The sequence below is a fragment of the Podarcis vaucheri genome (genome assembly GCF_965113315.1).
Source record: "Podarcis vaucheri genome assembly, chromosome: 8".
Classification (NCBI taxonomy): domain Eukaryota; kingdom Metazoa; phylum Chordata; class Lepidosauria; order Squamata; family Lacertidae; genus Podarcis; species Podarcis vaucheri.
In genome coordinates this window covers 44,449,927-44,477,029 of record NC_138766.1, presented here as the reverse complement: position 1 = coordinate 44,477,029, position 27,103 = coordinate 44,449,927, and the positions used below count along the sequence as shown (strand labels likewise).

The 27,103-nt window shown below is 40.1% G+C and overlaps 1 long non-coding RNA gene across 4 annotated transcripts; it reads left to right on the top strand.

Moving 5' to 3' along the window:
• Window positions 1–9,489: 9,489 nt before the first annotated feature.
• On the top strand, window positions 9,490–26,245 carry LOC309539110. Of its 4 annotated transcripts, none has more exons than XR_014222692.1 (4): window positions 9,490–9,598; window positions 12,054–12,252; window positions 24,600–24,654; window positions 25,456–26,245. It is a non-coding gene; the product is annotated as an uncharacterized lncRNA (long non-coding RNA). The 4 variants fall into 4 exon arrangements; XR_014222693.1 differs by lacking the exons at window positions 24,600–24,654; window positions 25,456–26,245 and adding exons at window positions 12,516–13,299; window positions 13,459–13,923; XR_014222694.1 differs by lacking the exons at window positions 24,600–24,654; window positions 25,456–26,245 and adding an exon at window positions 13,459–13,921 and having other exon boundaries at window positions 12,054–13,299.
• The last annotated feature ends 858 nt before the right edge of the window (window positions 26,246–27,103 follow it).

The following is a 27,103-nucleotide window of genomic DNA, read 5'->3' as shown; positions in this document are numbered from 1 at the left end:
AAGCAAAGTTCTTAACTTGAAGCACTATTTCTGGGTTAGAGGAGTCTGTAACCTGAAGCGTATGTAACCTGAAGCGTATGTAACCTGAGGTACCACTGTAATACATTATTCATCACACTGTCTGCTGTTTAACATCATTTATGTAATTATTTACATAACTTGTGAATTTAATGTAATTAATTTCGGTACATAATTATTGCATTTCAATGCAAAGGTGAGGTAGTTTAAATTGAAGGGTGTCATCAATTGTGTATCATTTACGGACTGAAAACAACAGCAGCAAATGCCAATTGGCTGGACACCAGATGGATAGGCAAACATCAACAATGTCCACTTCTGACTTTGGGGTAAAATAGGAGTTTTTCTTCAAAGGACGTGTCATTGATCCACAACAGTAAAAAAAAAAAGAATGCAATAAAAACACAAGAATTCTGCATATTAGCAATTTCTTTAGCTATGTGAGAAACCATGCAGCTGAAAAATGAATTTCTTCCAAAACTGAAAGCTGCCTTTGGCAACCAGGAAACAGCGAAATAATAAAAATCCCTTTTCAGCAAGGTATTGTGTTCTGCGCAGTAATTCTTATGTACAACACTCAGCAAATCTTTAAGTAGCAATATTTAATCTTTTGCAAAACTGAATAATTTAATAAAATGTAAAGCTAGTTCAAAGATATTTAATTATTCAGTCCAGTTATATAATTTCAAAAACTTCAGACATGAATACAGTCACTTTTAACATGTCTTAATCGGGAATTTTATTTATTATTTATTATTTTTATTTTAAGCATTTTGGCACTACATTATGAGTCTACAAAGTGGCTTATTAAAGGGAAAAAAGCCACAATCATATGAACATGTAAATTTCTAAGTCTAGAAGCAGGAACAGCATGAGATGGGAAATATACCATAATGATATTAGTCCTGTTTTGTTAGCTCTTTCTGCACTGGCCCTTTTCTCTAGTATTGCCACCCTTTATACATTCACTTTTTACTGAGCAGCCAGACAATGCCATTTTCATCCTGTAGTATTCTAGTATTTTTATTGTTACACTTGTGTGGTTTCTTGGAGAACTGACTGGCTAGAGAGAAGGAGATTGATAGAAATGTTTGCCCTGGCTCTCTAAAATTCAAATGGGTCACGAGAGGATGCGTGGGGCATGAAATAGTGTGGCTTTGAGGTTTAAGGGGAAACCTGAACAAAAAGTTGCTTGATATTTCACTTGGAAGGACTAAGCCCTGCTTTCCTAATGGGCCAGACTATACTGACTTTAATCAGGGAGCAGGAGCAATGAAGAGTGGAAACAGTGCAACAAACTAAAATACTAGAAGTCAACAACGGCTATTCATTGTTTGCAGTCATATTTCAAAAATACCATCTCAGTTAACAATGTATACTAATGACTTGGGGGCTCAGGGAGCTCTAATTCTGTGCATACCACACATACCTATAAATCTGCCACTGCTAATGATAATGTCTTACTACAGCAGGATTTTTCTGCCTTTGCTTTGGTTGAAATTGTAATTTTATTAAGACACACGTCTTTTATTTCTTCATACCAATTTTCTTAGCAATGTTAGTGTTTACTTAGTTATTTAACAACCTTTTCATATTGCTTGATTATAGTAAAATCTCCAAGCAGTATACAAGAAATATTAAAATTAATAATAAAAATAGTAAAAGAAATACACTTAAGCACATTTTAAAATAATTAAAATTTCTTATGAACATGGAATGAGTATTACGTGGAATCTATAATAATGCCAGTTCTGCAGATCAAAGAAGTTGTGTGGGCACATGTGACGTTAGCGAATGACACACATATGGAGGGTAATGCTGAAGCAGTGTACTCCTTTTCATTGTCTACTTTTATTAGGGGCCTATTCTGAAGGCAAAATAGGAATTTTCAGGCATTTCCCAGATGTTAACTGGACTGTAACCTTCAACAAGTAGTACATCACAGGTGCATCTGTCTCTAAACCAACATGTTTGGTTGGTTTGTATATTGCCTGTAATTCGAAGGAGATTTATGTTCAAATAGTTTCCATGAAGTATGCTTGGTATGGAATCAGACTTTACAAGCTGAATGAGAGTTATACCTGGTATATATACAGTGGAGCAATTTAATGTAAACACTGGAAAAGATTCAGTACTGTACCCCCTTCTCTTCTCACCTCATATTTTAAGTCCTCACATCATGATAGAAGTGAATTAGTTTCTCTGGTTCAATGTGGATTGTCTTAACTTCATGCCAATATTAAATTGAAGAAATATTGTTCAATACTTTTAGGAGAAGCAGAAACTCTGCAGGAAATACTGCCCTCCACCAGCATGGATTCAAATAAAGAAGGCCTTTAATATCTCCTGCTGCATCATTTTCGTGTTTTCTCAATAGGTCTCTGTGACACCAAAGTTTAAGGATTTGAAAATGTAATGGAAAATTGTAATGCAATAAGGTGGAGTGCCCCATGTGCACATGTGACCACACGCACATCTGGAATCTTGCACACTGGAATAAACACAGCTGTGTTTATCTGAATGTGTAGGACAGGTATTTATGCGCATGTACAAGGGACTCTTGCATTGCACATTCATACACGCCAATGCAAAAGCTTGTCTTTTGAACTCAAGGTGATTGATTCGCTTTTATGATTTAAATTTTAGTGTGCAGTATAAGAAGATTAAAATGAACAATACCTCAACGAATTTTGATATTCACATTTATTTATATTTTATGTCCTAACAGATACATGTACTGTTGTGTTTCAGGGCATCATGAGTCCCTAAGTTCCCCTGCAAAATACCCCCCTTAAAAATGACTCCTTTGAGCCAAAGTGATTCATGTCTCCTTTGGTTTTACAAAATATGTTTGCAAATTGATATAAGATAATGCAAAGTTCTATATTAGTAAAACAAAGCATCTATATACATTCAAAGACCATATGTATGGCATGCACACAGTATCTATATTTGCATTAAATTATTTTGCTGTTGTTTTAATGATTATAGATTAGTAATTCTTTCTTGTGGTTGATAAGTGTAAACTGTTTAATTATTATCTACTGATATTTAGTTTTACTGTTTACTATTAGATTCTGATGGATTGTTGAATGTTGCTTTGTACGGTACAAGTTACTTATTTTAAAGTTATTGTGACTTTTTATATTGGATCAGATTGTTACTATCATTGTTTGATGGTTTCTTGCTTTTTTATATGTGTTGGAAGCCACCCAGAGTAGCTGGGGCAACCCAGCCAGATGGGCGGGACATAAATTAAAAAAATATATTATTTTTTACTATTATTTTAAGTATAGTGGCAATGGTACAGTTGTTTTCCATACATCTTTTGGGTGTTTTTTAAATGAATGTAGATGTTTAGCAAAAGTATCAACAGGCAGATGCAGAAATGCCCGGTGTTTCTACCTTTTTCATTTTCAGTATTCAAAGGGGATATTGCACAGGAAAAATGAGTAGATTTCAACTATGCATATAAAAAAGTAAATCTGAGCCAAAGCTAGTCTGTGTTCTTAATAAGGAGTAATCTCAAGCATATGTAGAGTGACTTTCTCTCACTTCACAGTAGTCACACACATCTACTTCCTGGAAATTTCATATTTATGAAAAGTGGTTTTCAGGAAAGTTGAGCTCTGTTTTCCCCCTTTTAGTCATTTAAAGCTCTGCTTAATAGTTACAATTTCCAATACACAATAGCATCAGTAGCTTGGTTTGATGGCCTTGGTGAGCCACCATTGCTCTGAATTAGTAGGCCCCCCCTGACCACTGGTTTTGACTACAGCAAGTAGATATTTTCTGCTCTTGCCCCTTTAGTAAAGCAAGCCTACAACCCTGGAATTAGGTCTGGGCATTACTGGTGTGTACCGTATTCTTAATGATTTCCACACAGCACTCTTTATATGCAGAGTTCCTTACAGTCATGTCTATCTCCTATGATTCTTGCCGACAGGTTTCACTGAAACCTTACTCATCCATTAGCTGCTGTAGTAAGGGAGAAAAGTGTAATAATCAACTCGATTTCAATTACTGTGGATGCTTGACTTTAGTTGGATTATGGCTTGTATAGGTTCATAGAACATTTAGGGAATTAAGAATTTGGAGTTGCAAAATGTTAAAAGGCAACATAATTGTATAAATCTAATGACTTATTCCTGAATCAAAAACATGGCTGAAGAATCTGAGAGTAATGTTGGACAAATTGTTGCAAAAGTTGCATATGCCCAAGAAAGCCAAGAATTAATATAGTACCACTGTATATAGTAACAAAGCAACATGATAAAAATGATCAATAAACAGGATACCAAGCATCAAATGTTAAGAAGAATTAAAATATAGTATTAAATTCTCAGTATCAATCCAGTTTTAAACAGCGTGGTTTTTAAAAAAAGAAAATGAAGGAAATGTAAATAGAGCAGTACTTTGTAACATGAGAAATATATGCAGTTTTGGCAGGACTTTCCCCACATTTAAATAAGTGAATACTAAAATGCCCCCTGTGACCAATGCTGGCTGGTTGCCCAGTTGTATATGTTCCCAATATGCCCGCTTCCAAAACTCTGAAAATCCTGCAGCCACAAGTCAAGCATTTAATGTCACAGAAAAACTTCACTCCATAACTTTGGGGATAGTTAAGCAAATACCAGAGACCACGAGGCCTGCAGAGATCTAGAAGAGTATGGTCCAACTAAGCGAGCTGTGAACAAATGACTGATACAGCTTTATGACCAGTGTGGGAGAAAAACTGAAGCTGATCATGATCCTCAAAAAAGGGCAGGGGGAATAAAGGAAACATGAGGGGACAAGAGGGGCGAGTGTAAAGAGTTGTGCTGTTTGGACCATTAAAGAAGAGAATTGAGATAATGTCTGCAATACAAATTTGAGGTGCAATAATTATTTACCACAAAGAAAGCCTCCTTATACATCGTGGGACTTACTTCTGAGTAAACACACATAGGATTCAGCTGTTAAACTGATCTAACATTCATGTACATTCATGTAATTCCTTTACCCTTTATCCCTAACAAGAGAGAGGATGTGATCCTCAGCACATAATGACCGCTCCCCGCTTAAAATGGGGGGCGCCCTTTGCGTGGACGCGTGCAGCCCCTAGATCTGGAGCGGCTCCAACAGCATAGGCTTGGCTTTGCCTTCCCTCAGGTGGGATACCTGGAGGTCTCCACCTACCTCAGTCAGTTGTCCAATCCCACCTGGGGGAAGCGTTGCCAAGGAGACCAGGCCAGGTAGGGGAGGGATTACCTGCCCACACAATAGAGGCAGGATCTTACCTGGGAATCCTCACTTGGCTCCAGAGCTTCACCCACCCTACCCACCCTCAGTTAATGTCTTGCAGGTTAACTTTTCTTCACAGGTATGCGGGCGCTGCTACGTTAAGATCGCTGTTAAAGGGCCGGAAAGGAATTTCCCTGCATTGGCAGGTTTCGCCTTTCCCGTAGCAAAACGTCACAACTTTGGCAGTATCAGGCCTTGGGCGGAATCCTTTTGTCCATCTTCCTCTTGTGGCGGCGATACCAGGGTTCCCCGTTAAAGGGGTTTTCTGAAGGGAGGCTTTGGCCGTACACCGAAAGGTCGTCATTGCTCCCTCCTGCGGCGGCGGCGTTACGGGGGCGGCCATCTCTGCTTGAACATATGTTCTCCAGAGCCGGCCCATCCCCCACACACACACTGGATAACCCTGATGCTCCCTAGGTCCCCGGCTGGGGACCGGGGAGGGAGAACGCCCAATGCCTGAGCCAAGGTCTACCCACATTTGAAATTTAATAAAGTTGTGGCCAATTTAATCCCATAGCACGTTGTCTTGAGTCGTTATTCACATGACGGGGGGACCGTGCAGGATCTGGGGACTCCGCCTGTCCACGCAATGACTGAGAATTAAGTTCAACAAATGCATGCTAAATTCCCCATTCCATATTAAGGCTCTTTCCCAACAGGCTTCCCTGCTTTCTGTCACCCTCCGCCACCTTTTGGTTTGTTTGATGATAGAACACCCAACATAATAAAGAAGTTTGCTCACTTCTTTGAGACATTTTATTTGCTCGTAATAATGGTATTGTGCTTTTCTTTCTTTCTTTCTTTCTTTCTTTCTTTCTTTCTTTCTTTTAACCTCAAGTCCAGTTAAACTCAGGAAAGTATTTTCAATTTTAAAAATGCTTGGGATTGTGCTGTAGAAATTACTTTGACCTCAGCCATACACCTCCCTCTCACCCTGAGTATCTATCTGTGTATGCGTGTCTGTCTGCAGGTCAAAAGAAATAACTGTTACGAGTCATAGAACTCGCCCCCTCCCCTGATTATTTTTTGTTGACATCCATGTTTCCAGGTGAGGGGGTGGGCACAACCATAAGGGATTTAATTTCAATCCTTTCTTCAGCAAGGCAGCATATCTTAAGTATTCCACTATCTAGTAGAAAACATTAATAATGAGAGGATATTAGTTAACAGTTTTTAGAAGAACCCTACAGCTGATATTAGGGACGTGGGTGGTGCTGTGGGTTAAACCACAGAGCCTAGGACTTGCCGATCAGAAGGTCGGCAGTTCGAATCCCCACGACGGGGTGAGCTCCCATTGCTTGGTCCCTGCTCCTGCCAACCTAGCAGTTCGAAAGCACATCAAAGTGCAAGTAGATAATTAGGTACCACTTTGGTGGGAAGGTAAACGGTGTTTCTGTGTGCTGCTCTGGTTCACCAGAAGCAGCTTAGTCATGCTGGCCACATGACCCGGAAGCTGTATGCCGGCTCCCTTGGCTAATAAAGTGAGATGAGCTCCGCAACCCCAGAGTCGTCCGCAACTGGACCTAATGGTTTACCTTTTTATTGCTGATGTTATTTCAGAGTCAAGTAGAAGCTGTTATTGCAAAGTGAAGTATTTATATGTTTTTGCATTTTATTTCTATTCTTCCAGGTCATTACAGCCCCAAGAAAATGTTTTGTCACATCGCCAGTCACAGCTGTTAAACTGATATTTTGAGGTTATTGATCTGGAGTTAGTACAGTCCAAGTCATGTGGAATTCTACTCAAAGAGCGACTATACATTGCCTTTAGACACAGTACAATTCCTGGAATACACATTTACCTGCAGCCATATTTTTCTTTGCCAGGTGCTATCTAGTTTGGAAGAAAGCAATTAAGGCTGCAATTCTATACCCACTTACCTGGGAGGAAGTGCCATTCAACTCAGTAGTCCTTGTTTCTGAGTAGACAGATGCATGATTGCATGAAAGTTTTGTTTATTTTTTTCCTAAGGAAACCCTGCCATGTTGAGTGATAATAACTCACTGTGCTTTCCTTGATGGGGGGATAACTCCTAATGGTGCAGCTGAATCACTACAATCGTCAATGTCTTTACAAAATCCAGTCTAGTATCTTGAAGCTAAAATATTTTTATATTGTAGTTCCTTTAATTGTACACTGATTCTGACATTTTAAACTGCATTAAAGGGCATCATCTACAAATGTATCAAATCACTTCTAACAGACTTCGATTTGATAGTCCACTGAGAGAAAACTTGAGAGCATTCAATAGTGTCTCAAAATTTAAGTGGATAATGGACCTGTAGGGGAAGTTGATTTTTAGCATATCAATATGGTATCTAGCATGCCTCATTAATCAAGTAAATCAAATAATAAATTATAGGGAAGACTCTCAGCCTAATTCAATATGATGCAAGACTCTTTAATGACTTTGCTTTAAAGTTAGACCTGTTGAAAAAGCTCTGAAATGGGGAACTACTTGTTGAGATATATTATGGATTTCTAGATTAATCTATAAGTAAGAACACAGTGGTATATTATTAGTAACTTACTGGATAATTTTCAGTGGATTTAAAAGTTTATGGAAAATGCTGACTCCAATATCCTGAAGCTGATGTGTTGCACCATGCCCCCATGGCAGCCATTTTGTCATTGGGGCTCTCAACACTCAAAATTTCACATGCCCACTGGTTCAAAAAGGTTAGAACCCTTGCACTATGCCATACATCTACTAAAGGGCACAAAAATCCTTCAGTAGGAGACTTTCTAGGAGCACTCCTGAGCCTCAAATATATACAAATGGCAAACTACCGGTATTTGGCCTTAAACCCGTAGCCTAGTACAATCAGATAAGATGCAAGCAGAGGATTGGAAAACCATAATCAGCATTTATCATAATAAATTGTGGTTCACTCTACTTTCCCTGCCAGGTCACCAGCATTTATCATAATAATGGAACCAGGGGAAACAGCTGTGTAGGAAGCCACTCCCCCCCTGCACCCCACAAATGCATTTATTCTTTATTGACAACTAATTTCAGGTTCAAAAACTTTACTTCAAATTATCTCCATCTGTTTAAGGCAGTTACCATTTCCAACAAGGGCTTGAGTCAGTCTACTACCTTTATTTATTTGAAAGACAATTTTCCCTGAAAAAGAACTCAACTCAAAGCACATCAAGAATACAGGGCACAATCTTTTACTACTCAGCTGTTTTTGTTGCTGCTTGTGTATTTGTTTCAGCAGTTTTGATCTCTTTTGTTCTTAGATGCTTAGAAAGTTGAGGTACTTTTAATTTTTGTATTTTAGCTTTTGTATGTTTGAAATTATGGTTGTGGGTTTTTCTTGATTTTATAGTTTTATCTTTTTGTAAACCGCTTTGAGGGTTGGTTGTTTTTACAATCAAGTAAGTATATAAATTTTATGAAATAAATAAATGAATAGTTTTTCCAGTTTTGCAGTATCACTATATTCCTGCTAGTATCCTTTTCGCTGTATAAGCAGCTCAGCAGTAATGTTGGACAAATAGAAAGTAGATAGTTGTTTGGTTTGTCATCTGAAGATGGCAATCCAAGTGAAGTAAACCTGGAAAAGTTGCTATGATTCCCCTTCTGCCTTACTCCCAATGTAGACCTCACTCACCAGCATGTTCTTGAGGTAAATCTTCACTCCCCACTTGCTTCCGATGTAGATCTTCACTCACCCCTTCTTCCCGGGCGGGAGGCACCATTTTATGCTTCGCTTCAAGCGCCAAAATGTCTTGGGCCAGGCCTGTACTATACTACATAAATGTTATCCAGTCTCACCTAAGCCTTGTTGAATTTTTGTTCAGTTCCCAGCTTTGTTGGTTACCTCATGTTTGCATTACACCTTGCCATGCAATAGTGGCTATTCCCATTGCAGTTAGAGAACACTGTTTATGACGGTATGTTAACACGCTGCCGTTTGTGTCCTCCATGATAAGCCCCTACCGGCACCTGCAAGTCTTCCGATGAATTTAAACATTCCCCTCACAGACCTTTTAATGTTTGTATGAACACACACACCTATACGCAAGTGGTGAAAGAGAAGGAAGCTGACAGACATCAGCAGCTGAATATTTTCTCAGTGTGCAATTTGTTATTCACCACAGGGCTGCCATTCCCTCCCTTTTGAAGGCTCCCTACTTTTCCCTAGCCAAGTTGCTAAGCAACAGCTTGAGTCAACAATTGCCAACTGGGCTAGTGAAATGAAAGATTGGGGGGAGAAAGGGGGAGAAAAAGGACTCTGAAGGAGAAGGTTCCAACTTGTGAAGAGAATGATCCCGAAGCCTCAAGTAAAATACTTCAGAGAAAATGTGTGAGAGAATCTGGACTCCTGAGCCCGGACAGAGCTAGAGTAACATAAATTTAGGAGTATTTCACAGGCCCTCTCAGAGGCCCAGAGAGGCCTGACCCATTTTCAGCTTTTGTGGCCCCTAGCCACCATAAAAAAATTAAAATTATGACACTCAATAACAAAATAAGGCACACACAAAAAAGAGAGAGTGGTTTGTTTACATAATCAGTTGTTCTGAGGGGAATATCAATCACCATCTATTACTGGGCCCTGTGTATTAGTATTAGTATTTATGAATATAAAAACCTCTTTGTGTTTTTATACTGCAAACCACTCTGTGATTCTCAAATGAACGGTGGTATATAAATTCAATAAATAGGATGGTGATGATGGTGATGATTGGACCAAATCTACATAAATGGACAAAAAATATGTCTTTTACCAAATTACACCTCTAATTTACTTCAATCTGCAGCTCTGTGCTTTAAGAGAGTGTCACATTTGGGCTCAGTGCATAATTTATGAAATTTATCAAATGCAACAAATTAACAAGTGTCTAAATCTGAGGTTTCCTTTGAGCTTCAGGCCCAGGAAAAGGACTTCTAACTGATTAACTGATGATATATTGAAATTCAAAAGTTAATGTTAAATATGTTATATCTAAACCATGCTTGGCTTCTTCTTTTTGCAAACTGTTATAAACCAAACTCATTTTTCTTTACACTGTCTTGTTCCCTATTTTGTGGTGAAGCTTGTTGCTAAGGCTCTTGCACATCCTGAACATGCTTCAGTGGTAGATTCCACCCAGGGAGAATCTGTTAAAATTATATTAACCAGAGGAGTAGAGCAGAATTATAACCCCATTAAAAGTAACCCCAAAACTGATTCTGGAATACACTGGGAGTTGGGATTCAGACCCATTGTAGGTGCTAAACCTGGAGTCTGAGAGATGTCAGGCAAACTTTTTGTCTCCCTGATTTTCAAGGATAAGATCTGATGCAGAAGATAAAAAACTACCATTTTGCACAAATGGCAAAGTGTTACATGGAAAAGTGTTACATTTTCTCCTGCTTGCATTTGGTGCTGATCTGCAGTTTTATACAGCTCTGACCTGAAGGCTTGGGAAAAGCTTACAAAAGACCAAAGGGGGATGCAATTACTGCAGTCTTCACTGTCCTTCCACAGTTCCCTACAGCTGCTGCTGGGCTCTAGTTATGGGACAGATCTTTGTCTTGGGTTTGATGGCAAAAGTGCACTCCTAGTTAAAAAAGCCTAATCACAGTAAGAGTGAGCCCTAGAGTTGCAGTTCAGGTCTAAGTCCTGCACCTGCCACTAGCTAGCCTTCCTGCTGCTCCTGCAGATCCTTTGAAACAAACAAGCAAAGCACCCACAGAATATATTTCCCTTCAAGAAGGGATAGTCTGAGAAAGCTACAGTCCCATATTCCCTAGCATGACAGCCAGAGAGCATGGGATTTGTAATTTCTGCTGTACTATTACCAGCTCTGTTTGAGAGACCAAATGAGCTACAAATTTCATGTCCTGGTAGGAAATTACGCTCTCAGGATTACTATTTCCAGTTAACAAGAGACTCAGCAATACCTTCACTAACTTTAACGCACCCTTATTGACACTCGATAATCCCTCTCCTTAAAGGAAATGGGTTTTCACTACAGGAGAGTAAGATAAAAAGGAGAGGGATCCACTTGTTTTTTCAGCTCTTCTTTTGATAACTTAGACACAAGCGCTCAAACACTCGCAATGAAAGCTCACAAAAACTAAGCTGAAATTGGGTCAAGACAAGATAATTTATAGGGATCATTTGATGCTTTCAGTGAACCATGTCAGATTCTTGAAAAATGTCTTGCCTGGGGTATTCTCAAGGAAGGTTGTGACTGGATCAGGAATGGATTTTACCTCTTTAAAGTTAAGTGCTCGATTTTCTAAAACCAAAACAGGGAAGTGTTATATAGCACTTTCAATCATATAAACTTAATCCATGTCCCAAAGAGCCAAAACTCTATGAAGATAAAACTAATGTGTGGGTGTGAGGAACAGCAGCATAGCTTAATAGTTTATCCTCCAAGATAATGACTCTCATGCTTTTCTGTTTCCCTACACAGCACCTAGGCCAAATGGTCCATTACTGAAGTAGCAACCACAACAAACATAGACCTTCCATCTGTTACAGTACTTACATTTAAAAACTGAAATAACTGTAATGTAATTCAAAACAATGTGTTCAGTTAATGTTTAAAAGTGCTTTGTGGGTGACAGTTGTTTCCAAGAATGACACATCTACCCTATGCCAAATTTCCTTGCATTTTGATGCAACAACATTTATATTGGTGCTCTGTAAACAATAACAATAACAAATGGAAATTATGCTGACCATTTAAAATGTTAACTGTATACATGATTCATGTTCTCCTATCATGTGTCCATTACTTGCAGGGAGCCAGAAGCGGTTCCAGATTTGGATTTTTAAAAAGAAACCTAAATCAGAAACAGGAAAGCTTATCCATCCAATTTTTCTACATGCAGATGCTCTTCTGAGCTCACCTCAAGCTGAATGGAAAGGAGCTGTGTAAACATTGTCTCATTGGATTACTGTACAACTTTACCATTTTGTAGTACACCAAACTTCCAACAAGTAAGTTGCATTTCATCTCTAAATGCTGGTGACATACAGGTTTTCAAAATGGCCCTGGTAGCTTCTGAAAGTCATGCCAAAACACTATTCAAAATCTGCATTCAAAATTACATTCACACAAGTGCATCTGAATGTTGGAATGTGGGTTAGGTGAATTTACACAGAACTGGGTTGTTTCCAGATTACCTGTTTATTTGTTGTTCCTCCTGATTTGTTTGCAGAGAAATTCAACGACATTGAAAATGCATTCTGATTTGTTTCAGGGACGGTTTTACATGAAACTGTAATGGAAATGCAGAAGAACTTTGTATTGTGAGGAGTTTGTGGTGTACAGCAGTGGCTTATCACATGCCCTAGAACACTTTAATTAGCCAGCTGCAATTGTTATCTTTTTAAGATACCAGCTGATAAGTTGCTAATTTCTTGCTTAGTCACTGACAGCTCTTAGGAGGGTTTCATAGCACTGGTACCTAGTTTATGTTCATAAGATGTGAAAGGAGCTTGGAAATTCTACTCTACAAACTTCAGCACAAAAGGTGCTATATTCTGGCCATTACAGGTGTCTGTCCATTGTTGCTTTTGACAGAGATGTAAACTGTCTGTCTTTTGCTTTTAATTTTCTATTTGGTCCTTGTTTGTTTGTGGTTTTTCTCATCCTGCCCGTATATAAATCTGTCTATCAAGGATTAAAGTGTGCTCTTTGTCTTGTCCGAATTAAAAAAAACAACAACTCTTCTCTCAGCAGAACACAAGCAAATGTTATTCCACACTTTCCAATGCATTTTCTTATCACAAAAAAACCAGAACTTTCATGTAAGAGCTCCCAATCAACTTCAATTGCAGAAACTTCATTTGCTGATATGTGATTGAGTCCTACCTGCAAACAGTGATAATCTGGAAATGCTCTTGGTCACGTGGCAAAATGACAGTGAGCTATATGCTTGCAGACTCATTTCCTCTTTTACCGTACCTTTGCCCTATATCAATCTTGTTATATGAAATAGTCCTTGAACTTGCTTTTCCCCTAACTTTTGAGAGAGAGATATTGTTTCTGAGAACTGCATCTGCTATCAACCATTGACTTGATTCAAAGTCAGAGACTCTTCCCCATGCCTGTCTCCCTTCTTTTCCTGTATACGTACACACAGTTGTTACCAGCCTTCTGCAAGCACAGTCTTCGCCAAGCAGTTTTTATGTGTATTTCAGTTTCTTTTTCAGTGCTTTTTTTCTTAGAAAAATAGGTGCCGGTACTCACCATGATGTTGTTACATTAAGTGCCACACTTTTTAACAACCAAAAAAAGGTGCCCGTACTGCATACAGTGGAATTTCCAAAAGAGTGCTAAAGTGTACCTCCACCTCCTCTATTTCCTTGTTGTTGGGGAAAGGGGGTGGTTTCCAACTGAAGCGGGAACATTCTGCATCTGCTATCAACCATAGACTTGATTCAAAGTCAGAGACTCTTCCCCATGCCTGTCTCCCTTCTTTTCCTGTATACGTACACACAGTTGTTACCAGCCTTCTGCAAGCACAGTCTTTGCCAAGCAGTTTTTATGTGTATTTCAGTTTCTTTTTTATTTTAATTTATGAAGTTACGTACCTATTATGCACTCAAGTCCCCTGAGTATATAAAAAAATAAAATAAACCCTTGTGTAGTCCTATTTCATTTCATGGAACCTTTTTGTGTAATCCCATTTCATTGGTAGTACACTGATAATGTACTTGTGTGGTTAAATGCCTGTTAGAGAGAATATACATAATAGGGACTGTAAACCTACATAATTTTTTGTGCTTGTTTGCTCCACAAACATCTTTCAGTAAGGCATGTGTTGTAGTTCCAACTTTATATTCTCAGAGTTGCTGTTCAACTCAAGAAACAACTTGTGTACAGATTGCAAGGTTCTTACACATGCTGAAGCTTTCCAGATGTGTACATTCCATTCTGTATCATATAAAAATGGTCTGTTTCATATTCAGGAAATTAGTTCTCAGTTAACAGATCATTAATGAATCCAATCTCCAGTTGCCATGTCTTCACACACAAGTGCAACTTTTAAAAAAGGATCAGAACTGGTCCGAATAATTATCCAGATTTGGGCTCCCTGAAAGGTTCCCATGCAGTCTTGGGCTTCCATGGTGCTGCAGCTGAAGAGGAAGCAGTCAAGGATGAGAGGCAGGGGTGTGCTCCCCACTCTCAACAGCATTCCCAGCTGCTCTACCCTTGGATTGCAGATTTAGGTGGCTGGAAAGAGTGTGAATTGGAGAGGGTGCCAAGGTCTGGATGAAATGACATTTGGCTCCCCACATCTGCACTAAATAGTAGTCCCTACTGAACACACTGAGAACTGAGACATCTGAGTAAAGATGTAATGGATTGCACTGTAATACTGTTTGTTCAGAATTAATCCCCATTGAAATGTGGGGATTACCATCCATGAAGGTGGTTTAAATATTTACTTAAGTACACTTACTGTACTTCAAAGTGTGTCCATTTGAAATTAATGAGATTTCCTTGCTTTTTATGGAAGCTAATGTCAGGTGCACTACTCACTAATGATATCCTTTGTATAAAGGGAGAAATGCAGCACAGATGTCTGGGGCTTGATCAATGTGGGAAGTTGAGTGAGAAATAGTGACAGGGTCTACCTAAATGGGTTTCCTGCCACTACCTTTCCTCAGTTTGAGCCAAAGAGGCATATTGTCTCACCCACCACTCCTGTTATCAGTTGTAAGTCCCCTGGACTCTTAGAAAGTCCGGGAAGGGATCTTTTCACGCTTTTACTGATTGGCCATGGTGGGCAACTTTTGTACTTTCTTCAGGACACTGTTCTGGAGAGGGAGAAATTAATTTGCCTAATCTATGCTGTCACAACTATTGGTTCCAACTTCTGAGTTCAATGAATGTTGCCCACCAGTTCAATGGGAGAAGGGAGCCCTACTTAAATGATAATAGATAGCAAGAGATAGTGTGATTTCCTCAGGGATGGCCCATTGGGAAGCATCGTTTCTCCTTGTGGTGCAGGAAGGCTTGGCCAAATAGGACTGGCTAGAATTGAGCTGAAGACTCAGGCATATTGCGGCAGGACAGTCAAGCTAACCTCACGGGAATTGTGAGTTGTCAAACAGCTCTTCTCATTACTAGGATAGCTGTTGTTATGGTTCAAGTTATTATTTTGTTTTATTTTATTTAATGTTTTATTAATTGGGAAAAGAAGGGGATTCCAATGCAGTGGTACCTCGGGTTACATACGCTTCAGGTTACATACGCTTCAGGTTACAGACTCCGCTAACCCAGAAATAGTACCTCGGGTTAAGAACTTTGCTTCAGGATGAGAACAGAAATTGTGCTCCGGCAGCGCAGCGGCAGCAGGAGGCCCCATTAGCTAAAGTGGTACTTCAGGTTAAGAACAGTTTCAGGTTGAGAACGGACCTCCGGAACGAATTAAGTACTTAACCCGAGGTACCACTGTATTTGAAGAATGGGCAGTTATAAACAAGGCAGGACATTAATAGTACAATTAAAATATAAGCATATATGCATATATATATATATATATATATATATGCAGGTTTTGGTGTCTTCGGGTGTCTTCCCGTGTAAGAGTCGGGGTGTCTGTGCGACGTTTCGACGAGGTCTCACTCGTCATCTTCAGGCTGGTGCTTTCGGCTTCTTGTTACTGGAACAGAGCAGAGTCTGGTGTTTGAGTTCCTATAAATACTGTTGAGGGGTGTGGTGTATAGCCTCCAACGTTCTGGGCAAAGAGGAAGTTCCTAGATTAGTGTGCCTTTTCTTCTTTTGTTCCTTAATTACTTGAGGGATATCTTGGGTGATTTCATGAGTGATATTCAGAATATCACTGGGTGGGTCATTAAGTGTAGATTAGTTGCTAAAGCTTTCGTGTCTTGACCTCTTGAGCTTGTGAAGAGTTTTTCTGAGAAGATGGCTGTGCTGCATTTAGTTGTGCTCTGGCTTGGCTTCGTGTATAGGGGCGAGCTATGGTTTTGTGCCTTGTGCCAGCCAGATCTGTGTAGGGATTGCAGGGGGGTGCAGCATCCAGAGGTGCCACTATAGTTTGGCTACTGGATGGAGTCTGTAATATGTCTGTGGAGAGGGTCTGGGTTTGGGTCTGGTGTGGTTGATTGGTGACGGCGTTCTGTGTGCCTCTGGTTCTGGTGTCGGTTTTTGTGGGGAGGGCTAATTTCCAGATGTCTGGCAGGCGGGACGTGTCGTCACGCTTGTTCATGTTGTGAGGGTGTTTCTCTATCTCGATGGCTTCCATGATTATTCTCTTGTGGTGATGTTCCATGTTAAAGAGCAATTTGGAATCTGCAAAATTAATTTCATGTCCTGTTTCTTTCATGTGTTGGAAAAGAGAGGAAGTTTTTTCTTCTTTTTTGACGGCATTCTTGTGTTCTGCGATACGTGCATTTATTCATCTGTTTGTTTGTCCAATGTACGTGGCTGGGCAGACTTTGCAGGGTATTTCATAGACCCCTTGGTTTTCCAGCTGGATTTTGTCTTTTGGGTTTCTGAGGATATTGGCTATTTTTTGGTTGGTGCAGAAGGCTGTTTTGATATTGTGTTTATGGAGGATTTTGCTGATTTTGTCTGTAGTGCCCTTGATATAAGGAAGGAGGGCCATGCCATTGTTTTCTTCTGTGTCTTGGTTTTTGGGGGGTGTTTCTTTTTGGATTAGCTTCGTAACCCTGTTTTTCTGGTATCCATTGGCGATTAACACATTTGAGAGATTCTGTAACTCAGTTGTCAAGTGGTCTTTGTCAGCCAGGCGTTTGGTTCTGGAGATGAGAGTCTTGGCTACGGAGTTTATTTGTGCAGGGTGGTGGTGTGATTGTGCATGTAAGTAGCGGTTGGTGTGTGTTTTTTTCCGGTAGATAGTGTGTCCTAGGGAGCCATCAAGTTTTTTGTAGATTAGGACGTCAAGAAAGGGGAGTTGGTTGTTGTCTTCTATTTCCATAGTGAATTGTATTTTGGGGTGTAGGCTGTTGAGATGTGTGAGGAAGCTATCTAGTTTTTCTTTCCCGTGTGGCCAAATTACAAAGGTGTCGTCAACATATCTGAGCCAAAGTTCAGCCCTATGCAGAATCCATCGCTTCACACGTTACTAACTCCTTCCAGTTCATAGAAACAATAAAGAAACAATACCTACATCCCGATGACCTACTTGTGAGCTTCGATGTTGTATCTCTCTTCACTCAAGTGCCCATTAATGAAGCCTTGACAGCCATTCAAAACAAATACAACCCCCCCAAATACATCCTGGACCTGACCAACCACTGCCTAACCAACACGTACTTCATCCACAATGGACAAAGATACAAACAGATAGAAGGAGCACCTATGGGATCACCCCTCTCACCGGTCATCGCAAATTTGTACATGGAACACTTTGAAACCAATGCTTTAGACAAGTCAGAACACAAACCCAAACTTTGGCTCAGATATGTTGACGACACCTTTGTAATTTGGCCACACGGGAAAGAAAAACTAGATAGCTTCCTCACACATCTCAACAGCCTACACCCCAAAATACAATTCACTATGGAAATAGAAGACAACAACCAACTCCCCTTTCTTGACGTCCTAATCTACAAAAAACCTGATGGCTCCCTAGGACACACTATCTACCGGAAAAAAACACACACCAACCGCTACTTACATGCACAATCACACCACCACCCTGCACAAATAAACTCCGTAGCCAAGACTCTCATCTCCAGAACCAAACGCCTGGCTGACAAAGACCACTTGACAACTGAGTTACAGAATCTCTCAAATGTGTTAATCGCCAATGGATACCAGAAAAACAGGGTTACGAAGCTAATCCAAAAAGAAACACCCCCCAAAAACCAAGACACAGAAGAAAACAATGGCATGGCCCTCCTTCCTTATATCAAGGGCACTACAGACAAAATCAGCAAAATCCTCCATAAACACAATATCAAAACAGCCTTCTGCACCAACCAAAAAATAGCCAATATCCTCAGAAACCCAAAAGACAAAATCCAGCTGGAAAACCAAGGGGTCTATGAAATACCCTGCAAAGTCTGCCCAGCCACGTACATTGGACAAACAAACAGACGAATAAATGCACGTATCGCAGAACACAAGAATGCCGTCAAAAAAGAAGAAAAAACTTCCTCTCTTTTCCAACACATGAAAGAAACAGGACATGAAATTAATTTTGCAGATTCCAAATTGCTCTTTAACATGGAACATCACCACAAGAGAATAATCATGGAAGCCATCGAGATAGAGAAACACCCTCACAACATGAACAAGCGTGACGACACGTCCCGCCTGCCAGACATCTGGAAATTAGCCCTCCCCACAAAAACCGACACCAGAACCAGAGGCACACAGAACGCCGTCACCAATCAACCACACCAGACCCAAACCCAGACCCTCTCCACAGACATATTACAGACTCCATCCAGTAGCCAAACTATAGTGGCACCTCTGGATGCTGCACCCCCCTGCAATCCCTACACAGATCTGGCTGGCACAAGGCACAAAACCATAGCTCGCCCCTATACACGAAGCCAAGCCAGAGCACAACTAAATGCAGCACAGCCATCTTCTCAGAAAAACTCTTCACAAGCTCAAGAGGTCAAGACACGAAAGCTTTAGCAACTAATCTACACTTAATGACCCACCCAGTGATATTCTGAATATCACTCATGAAATCACCCAAGATATCCCTCAAGTAATTAAGGAACAAAAGAAGAAAAGGCACACTAATCTAGGAACTTCCTCTTTGCCCAGAACGTTGGAGGCTATACACCACACCCCTCAACAGTATTTATAGGAACTCAAACACCAGACTCTGCTCTGTTCCAGTAACAAGAAGCCGAAAGCACCAGCCTGAAGATGACGAGTGAGACCTCGTCGAAACGTCGCACAGACACCCCGACTCTTACACGGGAAGACACCCGAAGACACCAAAACCTGCATTCCTGTACCCGTGAAAATCTACGAAAGCATATATATATATATATATATATATATATATATATATATATATATATACACACATACACATATACAATATATGCATATAAAAGATCACATACAGATGGCTACAATAAAAACATCACAGCACTAGCCCTTTCCTTAAATGTAAGTGGTCCTAATAGAGAATAAAGTTCCAAAGGGCTGATTGAGCAAACTGCTGATTCTGTAGGTTCACCATATATGTACCGTATTTTTCGCCCTATAGGACACACTTTTCCCCCTCCAAAAATGAAGGGGAAATCTGTGTGCGTCCTATGGGGTGAATGTAGGCTTTTGCTGAAGCTTGGAGAGCGAGGGAGTCGGTGCGCACCGACCCCTCTCGCTCTCCAGGCTTCAGGAAGCTATCAGCAAGCCTGGGGAGCCCGCGGGAATTCCCGCAGGGCTCCCTAGGCTGCGGATAGTAGCCTGCTGCACGGAGTGCGGGGAGCGCTGAAGCAGAGCGCCCCGCGCTTCGGGCAGACATTGGGCAGCCCCACAAGCTCGGGGGACAGTGAGGAGGCGCAGCGCCGCCATCCCGCTGTTCCCAGACCTGGTTTGGAAGCTGGCGCTAGGGAGAAGCGCGCTTCTCCCCAGCGCCAGCCCCACAAGCTCGGGGGACAGCGGGGAGGCGGAGCGCCGCTATCCCGCTGTTCCCTGACCTGGTTTGGATTCCCTGACCTGGTTTTTGGGGGGAAATAAAGGGGGGGAATTCCTTTATTTCCCCCCAAAAAAACTAGGTGCGTCCTATGGGACGAAAAAATACGGTATTTAAAAACAGTCATAAAAATAGGAAGAATAAAATTAAAAGATAATAAAATAAGAATCATCATAATAGAAATCTTAAAAAGCATGAATCGTGTAAAATATATTCCATAGGGCAATATAGGGGTCATATTTCTACTATTTATACCCAATATTCATAAATGTTGCAAAAAAACAACAACCCTCATATTTAGTGGAACTGTGCCAGCCATGAGATTGTTTGATCATATAAATCACAAATGCCTCCCAAGCAGAGGTAAAGTCAGAGGAGCTGAAGATGTGCAGGCAGGCGCTGTGTAAGACCTTCCTATGTAAATATTTGCTCACCATATTTGGAGCCAGGGAGGAAATTGCCTGCAGACAAATTAGGCCCATCTGGAGGTTTTGCCTACCCCATAATAGTCACAACTTGTTGGCAGATAAGGCATTGGGTTGGATCCTTAGTCTAGGATCTCCTGGAGGGATTGCCCCTATTTGATGTATGTCATAGGGAGATCCATAACTCAGGATCAACCCTGCAAAATAATCAAGCAGCAGTCTGATTGATTCAGGATACATACCAAATGCTTTCACTAAAGCCTACTTACATCTGTAATCAGAGGTGCCAGCTTCTCCAAAGGATTGGGGAGTGGGGACGCAATGTTGCATGACATCCTCGGAACAGTGAAAGGGCCCAGCCCTCTCAAATATATATATATATTTGGGGGGCCAAAACTGCCTTGGCCCCTAGCAGTCGGCACCTGTCTCTGTAATAAATAAAGTTGTGGTCTATTCAAACCCAATATGTTTGTCTTGTAGGTTTGTTGTCTCTTCCCATGCTTTGGGCCTCACCGGCCACAGGTTCCCTGCACAAAGATGTGGCCTATTTAATTCCAGTATGGGGTTCATTTCTTTCTTTAAAAGTGTGTTCTCCTTCATGGAGAGCACGTGTTGTGGTGGGGTCTGACAGGCCACCCCTCTGTTGCAGGGCGGATCGTATAGATGGCCATAGCAGTGATTGGGCTGTTTGAGTTACTGGGGTAATTTTGATGTTGCCAATTTGTGGGACGGACCAAGGGTTTTATATACTGAGCACGCAGCATTGAGCGTTCTCTTTTGTTGCGTGCACCGGGTCCATTTATTTCTTACAATCAGCAACACTTCATTATTGTTATTGCATAATATGCATTGTTCTTGTCAGACAGTTAGCTGGAAAAACTGAACAGAGTATGCAGAAAGTGTAAAGGCCTAACATTACTATTGTTGGTTTCATGAATATATTCATTTAACCCTACTTTTGAGTGCCCCAGTGAGAAATGGCATTGTTGAATACAATGCAGTGATTAGTGTGAACACTAAATCTAGCTATGTAATAAACTGAGTATTATTTATATAAATTGTGACATTTTAAAAGAAGAGATTAAACTTCAATTTTCCCTTCGAAAGTAATGTAGAAACCTTAAAACTCAGTCTTAATGGAGGGGTTTTCTTTAGTACTTGTTTCACAGGAGAAAGCTGCTGCTAATGCTATTACCAAGAGCAATAGTATCAAGACTTCACCTTCCATCAACACATTGCATAATTAACTTATGGAATTCATTGCCACAAAATGTGGCAAGCAGCACTAGCTTAAATGTCTTTATAAATAATCCATATAGGTGATTTATTATTTATAATATAATGGCTTTAAAAAAGGATAAGATAAATTCATGGAGGACAGACATATCAATGGCTGTTGGCCATGATGTAGCAGAATACTGAACAATTTGCCACTGGATTACCAGATGCTAGGATCAAGCAATATCTGATGGCTATTGCCATCATATCACACTTGTGGGCATCTGTCTGGTCTCTGTTTGAGACAAAATGGTAGCCTAGGTCTGATCAAGCAAAACAATTATTATTTTTATGGAGTATTATTTTCCATTTGTGAATAGTATCACCACACTCAAAGTCACCAATGACCTTGGCTTATCTTCCATTTTGCTTTTATTGTTAATCAGTATTAGCTTGTCTACATCATGTAGTGTTTTCTTGAGGGAGGGGAAAAAACTCCTGTAAGATTGTCTCCGTCTGAACAGCTAACAACTTTTCCATACCTCACTTGTGCAGTGTAACTTTCCCCCAGATTAGACTTTAATTAGACTTTAATTAGATTTTGACCTGTTTTTAGGAGTTAATTTAATTATTGTTTGATTTTATACTAAAGTTATATATCTGATGTTAGCCCCCCTGAGCCTGGGGAGGGTGGGATATAAATACAAGCTTATTATTATTATTAGTTGCTCACAGCACTTCCCTGGCTCATCCCTTTGACCTTGTCATTTACCTCTGACTGCCCACTGCCCTGGTTTCCATAAAGCACAGATTACTTGGGGGGGGGGGTTGGTCTTTGAGTCATTCCAGGTTTCTCCAGTTTCGTCACCTGCTTAGCTGCAGTGTTAGGTACTTTGCTAGACTGTAGTATTTACTATAATGCCAACATGAGCGTAGCCAAGGGGGATGGGGGGCAGCTGTCGCCCCATCAAGTAAATAAATAAAAATACTTAACTGAGGTTCTGCCCCACTCAACCTAAGGCCTGCCCCCCCCCAAAAAAAAAACACCTGGCTACACCCATGAATACCAACAGGGAAACTTCCAGTCACCATCGTGACTGGTAATCCCATGGTACTGGTAGCACAGGTAGCTGCTAAACCAGAGTTAATGCTGGTACAGCAATCACTAGCCTAAAGTTCAACAATCTGTACATGAGGCAAGAGAGAGACTGACCAGTCCTTTTACAGAGCCCTCCAGCCCTTCCCAAGATCCTACTAGAACCCTGAGAGGAAGAAGCTCCATGAGGAGCCAGGAAGGGGAATGACCTCCACTGGCCATGGGGGCATCTGTCCCATCCCTCAATTCAACTCCTGTTTCAAGGCTTCACTGGAATCCTGAGATAGGACACCTGTATGGGTTTTGAGAAAACAAGTGTTTACACTTTCCACTTCGTTGTGAACCTTGGCAGTTTGGAGAAAGTGTCTTTTTTCATAATTACCCACTAATGTACTCTGGGTTCTATGCAAATGAGAAAAGAGTGGTGTCATCCTATTCCTTGATAGAAGATGCATCTGTCACTTGACTGAGTCTTGTTGTATACCATGATTGGCTATAGAGTTAGCAAGAATCCTATTTTCTGATTTGGCTATGAGGAGAGATGAGGGGTGGGTGGCTGTCTGTGACTGCCTATGGTCTCCAGTGAGAGTGTTTATCCTTATGTCACCACTTTTACAGGCATTATATTATGCCATTGCATCAGATGGGAGCAAGTGATGAGAGGGTTCCAATTATTATTATTTTATTTATTGGATTTATATACCGCCCTATATCTGCAGGTCTCAGGATGGTTAGCTTTCATTCTTCCCTTGCCATATCACCATTCATATCACATTTGGCCCTACTCCTAACAGGGAGTAAGCACAAGTGAATTCAGTAGGCCTTACCTTCTTAATAGATATGATTAGGATTTAACTGTAAGGCTGCAATCTTATGCACACCTACTTGTGATGGAAGCAACTTCCATTGAAGTCAGTGAGGATTATTTCTGAGTAGACATGTATAGGACGGAACTGGAGAGATTGATACACTGGGAGGGGCTGCTTGGTTATATTAGTATTATTTACTTATTCTGGCATTATTGCTTTGTCAGCATCTCTAGTCTATCCATTGTATCTTTCTGTTATGGGTTTTAAAGGGGTGTGGGTGTGTTATACTAAACTTTGTCTAATGAGGCAACCTATATCTTATGCACTATTAATGGTAACAGTTTGTTTTAATAACAAGTGTTTAAAAAACCTTTATTTTATATGGTATCTGATGGATCGTGTAAATTGTAGCATGTTTTTATCGTTTTCTCTAGGGACTAGTTGTTAAATCTAAACAGTTTCCACTGTGAACTAATTATCTGGTATAAGCAGCTGCCTTCAGTAATCTGGGGAAGTAGAAGCAGAGAGTGAGTTGTAGTAGTAATAGCAATGACAATAATATATAATTAGCTAGATGTTCAGACGGCTATGTGCTTAACTAACCAACAGAAGGGAATAATTTTTAAAATAACTGATTAAAGATGCTGCCACATTAACTGCTTAACACTTAACTGCATTCACATAATAGAGATGTAACTTTAAAAAATGCTCTGAGCATCTCTCCAAAGACAACTAATGTATGTTTTCAGCTCACTTGGGATGCCTTTTATGAGATATAAACAAATTGGCACCATAAGGAGCTGAGTTTTATTGCTATCTCTCTGCTAACAATATCTTATTCCTCAGGGTTTCCCAAGCACCTTGAGACCAACATGAATTCAAATCCAATTAAGACAACTTTCAGTTTGCTGGTCTAAACAAATGAATGAAATCTCTCACTGTCCACTATATAGGCTGTGCCTACTGGCCCACCCATGATTATATATTGTTTTATTTCTAGTAATATAAGTAAAGCCCTGCGCCACATGCTATGGAAGAAGTTACTGTTCCACACACAGCAGCACACTCATGGTAGAGAATTCTGATGCAGCATTAAATTTCAGTAATCTCTCATCACTCCTTTTGTTTCCAGGTTTGGCCATGTGAAGCATCCAAGCGATTTTTTCAATCCTTCTTGAAAAAGAAAGGTTTACATAGTTTATAGCTGGCCACTTTTTTCCATACTTTATATATATATATAAGACTATACCAAATATCCTGGGTTTTCAAAATACAGTGGTACCTCTGGTTAAGTACTTAATTCATTTCGGAGGTCTGTTCTTAACCTGAAGCACCACTTTAGCTAATGGGGCCTCCCACTGCTGCCGTGCCGCCGGAGCACGATTTCTGTTCTCATCCTAAAGCAAAGTTCTTAACCCGAGGTAATATTTATGGGTTAGCGGAGTCTGTAACCTGAAGTGTATGTAACCTGAAGCGTATGTAACCTGAGGTACCACTGTATTATGCTTCCAGACATGTATAGATTATGGAATTGGTACTGCTCATGCAAATTTGTTGCTGTTCCCACATGACATCGTCAGCAACAGAATGCTAGTCTGTATTTCCCCCCCCCCCCCCATTTAATCCATATTTACCCTTCCTATGGAATATCTGATAAGTAGGGTTTTTTAAAATGTTGCCAAAGACTCGCTTGCAATATCCGAAGTTGCTTGCAACATTGAGTCCACATCTGGAAGAACTCATTGTTTCTCAACAGTTCAATTGGTACAGCAATTAAAGAGGCTACTTAGGAAGTCTGTAGAATCTCTTCCTTTTGAAGAGTAGGAGCCGGGCTATACTTAAGCCTCTGTCTGGGATGTTAGGTAATGGGCATCATATTCAAGGGGAAGACACTGGATGCCTTCCAGTTCTCGTTTCTTCTGTATACTTCTGTGATTCTTCTCACAAAAAGAGTTAGGAAGTCATGAACTTTCCTTTAATCTTCACAGTATTCTGTCACATTGAAAGAAAGAACAGAAGCTCAGTGATTTAGGTTGCAATCCAATGCGCAATGCAATGTAAACTCCATTGAACACAGCGGACTCACGTGTTAAATCAGAAGCTATAATCTAGGTGTTGGATTATTGCAGTCAATGCTGTTTCCATCCTGCTACACTTCAGCTTCTGCTAAAACCTATGTTATTTCACTATCTGCTAAGGCCAAACTTGTGTAATTAATTTCAATGTATTTCAATGGAAGCAAAACAGCGGAAATAATGTAACTATTTACATAACATTTGTGGACTAAAAATGATTGTGAATATTGCCCATGTTCTCTTACGTGTTTCCATTCCTGACCTGACCTCAGATAACCATGAAAATTGCAGGAATTTCCACTCCTGTTTCCATTTCTGATTAAATTTCTCAACATCCCTAGTTGTTGGTCTCTCCTGCATGCTTTCCTAGATTCAAATGGTACTGGATAATTGTGAAAGCTTAGTATGGGAGAGGGCCAGACATATTGTTTCTATATCTTAAGAACTGGCTAGCAAATTTTTAGTAAAAAGGAAGACACAACCGTCTTCAGCAGCCATCAAAGTTATTCAGTCTTACTCATTGAGAATTTTACGGGAAAAGAAAAGAAAAGAAGGGTTTTAAATTAGGATTGCATGCTCCAAAGCCAAAACATTTTAATGCCAACTATAGAATCACTTATTCCACTGTCCAATATCTCATCAGCTAACGCCCAGCTTTATATACAGACAAATGTTATCCAGGAAAAAAGGGAAGGCATTTTAACATGGGATTATTTTTCTCACTTGTGATGAGAATGTCAGTGTTATGTACTGAGTTGAATAGGATCCAAACTGCAGCAGTCTGATTGGTCCTAGAACAATAGGATCCAAAATGCAGCAGTCTGATTGGTCCTAGAACAATAGGATTCAGAATGCAGCAGTATGATTGGTCCTAAAACAATGCAGCAGTATGATTGGTTGGCGGGAACCACCCAATCCTGCTCCAGATAGAAGTGAATCCACAACCTGATTGGCTTACAGTAGAATTCCAGAATTAGCCAATCATGTGCAGCCCATTGTGTAAATAATGTATATAAAGCAGATACTGTGAGGGGACTTCCATTCATTCCTCCTCACCACTATGAGCTGAATAAAGAGCGTGAAATCACTTTGCGACTCTGAGTATATTTCAGTCAGAGATTCTGCAGTTGTTGAATTTAATAACAAATGTCACAAGTATTACTTGTTCATGCATTATATTTTATTGTATTGCTGATAGTGTCCAGAATGTTTGGATACTTAAAACCAAAGAGGTTAGATCTGAACAACTCTATTAAACAAAGTGTATATAGATGATTATGAAGATGCCTAGTAAATGGTAAATATACATTGTTCCAACTTATTTCAGTGGTGGAGTTTCTGTATGAAAAATAATCAAAAATATAAAATCACCATTGTCATCTTCTTTGTATGCCACCATTCCATGGTTAAAACCATGCTCAAGGTGACTTACAACATGAAAAGATTTACAAAATTATAAACATAACAAAAGTCATCATAACCAGTAAATAAAACATATCAAAAAGAACACAACCAAACTGAACAATTTCCACATAAATCATAATAACATCTAAAGATAATA